The sequence below is a fragment of the Oncorhynchus keta genome, unplaced genomic scaffold (assembly GCF_023373465.1).
Source record: "Oncorhynchus keta strain PuntledgeMale-10-30-2019 unplaced genomic scaffold, Oket_V2 Un_contig_762_pilon_pilon, whole genome shotgun sequence".
NCBI classification, from domain to species: Eukaryota; Metazoa; Chordata; class Actinopteri; order Salmoniformes; family Salmonidae; genus Oncorhynchus; species Oncorhynchus keta.
In genome coordinates, this window is record NW_026289577.1 from 157,922 (window position 1) to 165,156 (window position 7,235).

Sequence of the window (7,235 nt, forward strand, 5' to 3'; positions counted from 1 at the left end):
GTGGTGCCTGGGTAATATCACTGGGGAAGACATGGTACAACACATGTGTTGTGATAATAGTGGGTAATATAGTGGGTAATATCACTGGGGAAGACATGGTACAACACATGTGTTGTGATAATAGTGGGTAATATAGTGGGTAATATCACTGGGGAAGACATGGTACAACACATGTGTTGTGATAATAGTGGGTAATATAGTGGGTAATATCACTGGGGAAGACATGGTACAACACATGTGTTGTGATAATAGTGGGTAATATAGTGGGTAATATCACTGGGGAAGACATGGTACAACACATGTGTTGTGATAATAGTGGGTAATATAGTGGGTAATATCACTGGGAAGACATGGTACAACACATGTGTTGTGATAATAGTGGGTAATATAGTGGGTAATATAGTGGGTAATATCACTGGGGAAGACATGGTACAACACATGTGTTGTGATAATAGTGGGTAATATAGTGGGTAATATCACTGGGGAAGACATGGTACAACACATGTGTTGTGATAATAGTGGGTAATATCACTGGGGAAGACATGGTACAACACGTGTGTTGTGATAATAGTGGGTAATATAGTGGGTAATATCACTGGGGTAGACATGGTACACCACATGTGTTGTGATAATAGTGGGTAATATAGTGGGTAATATCACTGGGGAAGACATGGTACAACACATGTGTTGTGATAATAGTGGGTAATATAGTGGGTAATATAGTGGGTAATATAGTGGGTAATATAGTGGGTAATATATAGGGTAATATAGTGGGTAATATAGTGGGTAATATAGTGGGTAATATAGAGGGTAATATAGTGGGTAATATAGTGGGTAATATAGTGGGTAATATAGAGGGTAATATAGTGGGTAATATCACTGGGGAAGACATGGTACAACACATGTGTTGTGATAATAGTGGGTAATATAGTGGGTAATATCACTGGGGAAGACATGGTACAACACATGTGTTGTGATAATAGTGGGTAATATAGTGGGTAATATCACTGGGGAAGACATGGTACAACACATTGTTTGCTCTATAACCTGCTAGTTCATATGCTTTGCAACCATGATATATAAGCCTAAGGCCCAGACAATAAGAAGACACAGTGGCAGATTAAATTCAACCACACCTTTGTTTCATCACTAAATCAGAGAGTCTGTCCGGTGGAGTCCACAACACATATTGCATTTAACAGACATTTACAACTAAAAGATACCAACAACTATTTAGTCTAATCAACGTAAGCTACAAATGTGGCAGTCCATGGTTCTGATTTTTGTGTGTGTGTGTGTGTGTGTGTGTGTGTGTGTGTGTGTGTGTGTGTGTGTGTGTGTGTGTGCGTGTGCGCGTGCGCGTGTGTGTGTGTCAGCAGATTTCTCTACTTGTTGTTGATTTTGAAATTCAACACACGGACACTTGAAGTCAAACTTAAATGAATCATTTAGTAACTGGAGAGATTTAAACCACCTCAATGCACCACAGGAGAGAAGAGATGGCACCCCTGTCACAGTAATATATAATAATAATATATGCCATTTAGCCGACGCTTTTATCCAAAGCGACTTACAGTCATGTGTGCATACATTCTACGTATGGGTGGTCCCGGGGATCGAACCCACTACCCTGGCGTTACAAGCGCCATGCTCTACCAACTGAGCTACAGAAGGACAGTCACCTGCATGAACCAAAACAGAGTGAGAGAAGAGATGGCACCCTGTCACAGTCACCTGCATGAACCAAAACAGAGTGAGAGAAGAGATGGCACCCTGTCACAGTCACCTGCATGAACCAAAACAGAGTGAGAGAAGAGATGGCACCCTGTCACAGTCACCTGCATGAACCAAAACAGAGTGAGAGAAGAGATGGCACCCTGTCACAGTCACCTGCATGAACCAAAACAGAGTGAGAGAAGAGATGGCACCCTGTCACAGTCACCTGCATGAACCAAAACAGAGTGAGAGAAGAGATGGCACCCTGTCACAGTCACCTGCATGAACCAAAACAGAGTGAGAGAAGAGATGGCACCCTGTCACAGTCACCTGCATGAACCAAAACAGAGTGAGAGAAGAGATAGCACCCTGTCACAGTCACCTGCATGAACCAAAACAGAGTGAGAGAAGAGATGGCACCCTGTCACCTGCATGGACCAAAACAGAGTGAGAGAAGAGATGGCACCCTGTCACAGTCACCTGCATGAACCAAAACAGAGTGAGAGAAGAGATGGCACCCTGTCACAGTCACCTGCATGAACCAAAACAGAGTGAGAGAAGAGATGGCACCTGTCACAGTCACCTGCATGAACCAAAACAGAGTGAGAGAAGAGATGGCACCTGTCACAGTCACCTGCATGAACCAAAACAGAGTGAGAGAAGAGATGGCACCTGTCACAGTCACCTATGGACCAAAACAGAGCTGAGAGAAGAGATGGCACCTGTCACAGTCACCTGCATGAACCAAAACAGAGTGAGAGAAGAGATGGCACCCTGTCACAGTCACCTGCATGAACAAAACAGAGTGAGAGAAGAGATGGCACCCTGTCACAGTCACCTGCATGAACCAAAACAGAGTGAGAGAAGAGATGGCACCCTGTCACAGTCACCTGCCATGAACCAAAACCAGAGATAGCACCCTGTCACAGTCACCTGCATGAACCAAAACAGAGAGAGAAGAGATGGCACCCTGTCACAGTCACCTGCATGGACCAAAACAGAGTGAGAGAAGAGATGGCACCCTGTCACAGTCACCTGCATGAACCAAAACAGAGTGAGAGAAGAGATGGCACCCTGTCACAGTCACCTGCATGGACCAAAACAGAGTGAGAGAAGAGATGGCACCCTGTCACAGTCACCTGCATGAACCAAAACAGAGTGAGAGAGAAGAGATAGCATCTATCACAGTCACCTGCATGAACCAAAACAGAGTGAGAGAAGAGATGGCAATCACAGTCACCTGCATGATCCAAAACAGAGAGAAGAGATGGCACCCTGTCACAGTCACCTGCATGAACCAAAACAGAGTGAGAGAAGAGATAGCTTCCCCTGTCACAGTCACCTGCATGAACCAAAACAGAGTGAGAGAAGAGATGGCACCCTGTCACAGTCACCTGCATGAACCAAAACAGAGTGAGAGAAGAGATGGCACCCTGTCACAGTCACCTGCTTGAACCAAAACAGAGTGAGAGAAGAGATGGCACCCTGTCACAATGAAAAAACAGAGTGAGAGAAGAGATGCATGCACCCTGTCACAGTCATGAGGACCAAAACAGGTGAGAGAAGAGATGGCACCCTGTCACAGTCACCTGCATGAACCAAAGCATGTGTAAGATGGCACCCTGTCACAGTCACCTGCATGGACCAAAACAGAGTGAGAGAAGAGATGGCACCCTGTCACAGTCACCTGCATGAACCAAAACAGAGTGAGAGAAGAGATGGCACCCTGTCACAGTCACCTGCATGGACCAAAACAGAGTGAGAGAAGAGATTCTCTTCAGCAACAAAATTCCAGAAGAACAAAACGGTCTATCACCCTGTCATACTGTTTAATAAAAAATAAAAAAAAATCACCTTTATTTAACCAGGTAGGCTAGTTGAGAACACCTTTATTTAACCAGGTAGGCTAGTTGAGAACACCTTTATTTAACCAGGTAGGCTAGTTGAGAACACCTTTATTTAACCAGGTAGGCTAGTTGAGAACACCTTTATTTAACCAGGTAGGCTAGTTGAGAACACCTTTATTTAACCAGGTAAGCTAGTTGAGAACAAGTTCTCATTTGCAACTGTGACCTGGCCAAGATAAAGCAAAGTAGTTCGACACATTTAACAACACAGAGTTACACATGGAATGAACCAACATACAAGCAATAATACAGTAGATCTATATACAGCATGTGTAAATGAGGCAGGATAAGAGAGGTAATACATACAGTAGATCTATATACAGCATGTGTAAATGAGGCAGGATGAGAGAGGTAATAAATACAGTAGATCTATATACAGCATGTGTAAATGAGGCAGGATGAGAGAGGTAATAAATACAGTAGATCTATATACAGCATGTGTAAATGAGGCAGGATGAGAGAGGTAATAAATACAGTAGATCTATATACAGCATGTGTAAATGAGGCAGGATAAGAGAGGTAATAAATACAGTAGATCTATATACAGCATGTGTAAATGAGGCAGGATGAGAGAGGTAATAAATACAGTAGATCTATATACAGCATGTGTAAATGAGGCAGGATAAGAGAGGTAAAAATACAGTAGATCTATATACAGCATGTGTAAATGAGGCAGGATGAGAGAGGTAATAAATACAGTAGATCTATATACAGCATGTGTAAATGAGGCAGGATAAGAGAGGTAATAAATACAGTAGATCTATATACAGCATGTGTAAATGAGGCAGGATGAGAGAGGTAATAAATACAGTAGATCTATATACAGCATGTGTAAATGAGGCAGGATGAGAGAGGTAATAAATACAGTAGATCTATATACAGCATGTGTAAATGAGGCAGGATGAGAGAGGTAATAAATACAGTAGATCTATATACAGCATGTGTAAATGAGGCAGGATGAGAGAGGTAATAAATACAGTAGATCTATATACAGCATGTGTAAATGAGGCAGGATGAGAGAGGTAATAAATACAGTAGATCTATATACAGCATGTGTAAATGAGGCAGGATAAGAGAGGTAATAAATACAGTAGATCTATATACAGCATGTGTAAATGAGGCAGGATGAGAGAGGTAATAAATACAGTAGATCTATATACAGCATGTGTAAATGAGGCAGGATGAGAGAGGTAATAAATACAGTAGATCTATATACAGCATGTGTAAATGAGGCAGGATGAGAGAGGTAATAAATACAGTAGATCTATATACAGCATGTGTAAATGAGGCAGGATGAGAGAGGTAATAAATACAGTAGATCTATATACAGCATGTGTAAATGAGGCAGGATGAGAGAGGTAATAAATACAGTAGATCTATATACAGCATGTGTAAATGAGGCAGGATGAGAGAGGTAATAAATACAGTAGATCTATATACAGCATGTGTAAATGAGGCAGGATAAGAGAGGTAATAAATACAGTAGATCTATATACAGCATGTGTAAATGAGGCAGGATAAGAGAGGTAATAAATACAGTAGATCTATATACAGCATGTGTAAATGAGGCAGGATGAGAGAGGTAATAAATACAGTAGATCTATATACAGCATGTGTAAATGAGGCAGGATAAGAGAGGTAATAAATACAGTAGATCTATATACAGCATGTGTAAATGAGGCAGGATGAGAGAGGTAATAAATACAGTAGATCTATATACAGCATGTGTAAATGAGGCAGGATGAGAGAGGTAATAAATACAGTAGATCTATATACAGCATGTGTAAATGAGGCAGGATGAGAGAGGTAATAAATACAGTAGATCTATATACAGCATGTGTAAATGAGGCAGGATAAGAGAGGTAATAAATACAGTAGATCTATATACAGCATGTGTAAATGAGGCAGGATAAGAGAGGTAATAAATACAGTAGATCTATATACAGCATGTGTAAATGAGGCAGGATGAGAGAGGTAATAAATACAGTAGATCTATATACAGCATGTGTAAATGAGGCAGGATAAGAGAGGTAATAAATACAGTAGATCTATATACAGCATGTGTAAATGAGGCAGGATGAGAGAGGTAATAAATACAGTAGATCTATATACAGCATGTGTAAATGAGGCAGGATGAGAGAGATAATAAATACAGTAGATCTATATACAGCATGTGTAAATGAGGCAGGATGAGAGAGGTAATAAATACAGTAGATCTATATACAGCATGTGTAAATGAGGCAGGATGAGAGAGGTAATAAATACAGTAGATCTATATACAGCATGTGTAAATGAGGCAGGATAAGAGAGGTAATAAATACAGTAGATCTATATACAGCATGTGTAAATGAGGCAGGATAAGAGAGGTAATAAATACAGTAGATCTATATACAGCATGTGTAAATGGGGCAGGATGAGAGAGGTAATAAATACAGTAGATCTATATACAGCATGTGTAAATGAGGCAGGATAAGAGAGGTAATAAATACAGTAGATCTATATACAGCATGTGTAAATGAGGCAGGATGAGAGAGGTAATAAATACAGTAGATCTACATTTACATTTACATTTAACCTAACTTACAGAGTTATAATGGCTGTGATAAATTGGTGCATTCACCTTATGACATCCAGTAGAACATTATAGTTACAATAGTGCATCTAAACTTAATGGCTGTGAGAAGGATTACATCCTCCTAGGTATGGATTAAAGATGGGGTATCAGTTACTCCTCAATACTAACCTAACTGACAGCTTTAATGGCGTCGTGAGGGAGTTTGTTCCACCATTGGGATGGCCAACACATTACAGTTTTGACTGGGCTGAGCGGGAACTGTACTTCCTCAGTGGTAGGGAGGCGAGCAGGCCAGAGGTGGATGAACAGTGCCCTTGTTTGGGTGTAGGGCCTCAATACTAAGCCTAACTGACAGAGTTTAATGGCTGTGATAGGCAGAGCACTGAGGATGGTCAACTACATTATGTTACTCCTCAAACTAAGCCAGTGAGAGAGTTTAATGGCTGTGATAGGAGAGAACTTGGGAAGGTTGAACACCATTATAGGGCTCCTCAATACTAATGAGTTGTACAGGGTTTAATGGCACAGGCAGGAGCCCAGCCAACACTGAGGCATGTAATCCAGACGGGAGATGACAAGTGCCTGGATTAGGACCTCCTCAAGCTTCCTAACTGGCAGGGTATACTCTGGATGTGATAGGATGAACCTGAGGATGGATCAACTACTTGATGTTAGTTCAGATACTACACCAATCACGCCAAGGTTCTTAGCGCTCTGGGAGGAGGACACAATGGAGTTGTCAACCGTGATGGCGAGATCATGGGCAGTCCTTCCCCGGGAGGAAGAGCAGCTCCGTCTTGCTGAGGTTCAGCTTGAGGTGGTGATCCGTCATCCACACTGATATGTCTGCCAGACATGCAGAGATAACTGCCACCTGGTCATCAGAAGGGGGAAAGGAGAAGATTAATTGGATGGATCAACATAGCATTATAGGAGAGACCATGTGAGGTAACTGACAGAGCCATAATGACTTGGTGTATAGGAGAGAAACTAGGATGTGGGCCTAGATTACAGAGCCCTGGGGGACACCAGTGGTG

The 7,235-nt window shown here is 41.7% G+C and overlaps 2 long non-coding RNA genes across 28 annotated transcripts; one reads left to right on the forward strand and one right to left on the reverse strand.

Annotated features, from left to right (window-relative positions):
• Nucleotides 1-835: 835 nt before the first annotated feature.
• LOC127926473 (uncharacterized) lies at nt 836-3,539 on the reverse strand. 20 transcript variants are annotated; one of them, XR_008124219.1, is made up of 7 exons: nt 3,352-3,476; nt 3,059-3,162; nt 2,804-2,855; nt 2,700-2,751; nt 2,541-2,606; nt 2,145-2,286; nt 836-2,046 (listed from the first exon to the last, which is right to left on the reverse strand). It is a non-coding gene; the product is annotated as an uncharacterized LOC127926473 (long non-coding RNA). The 20 variants fall into 20 exon arrangements; XR_008124212.1 differs by having other exon boundaries at nt 2,700-2,855; nt 3,404-3,539; XR_008124224.1 differs by lacking the exon at nt 2,804-2,855 and having other exon boundaries at nt 2,700-2,803; nt 3,059-3,110.
• LOC127926471 (uncharacterized) lies at nt 3,540-6,158 on the forward strand. Of its 8 annotated transcripts, none has more exons than XR_008124204.1 (3): nt 3,540-4,254; nt 4,310-5,653; nt 6,046-6,158. It is a non-coding gene; the product is annotated as an uncharacterized LOC127926471 (long non-coding RNA). The 8 variants fall into 8 exon arrangements; XR_008124202.1 differs by having other exon boundaries at nt 5,878-6,152; XR_008124201.1 differs by having other exon boundaries at nt 4,310-5,429; nt 5,542-6,152.
• The last annotated feature ends 1,077 nt before the right edge of the window (nt 6,159-7,235 follow it).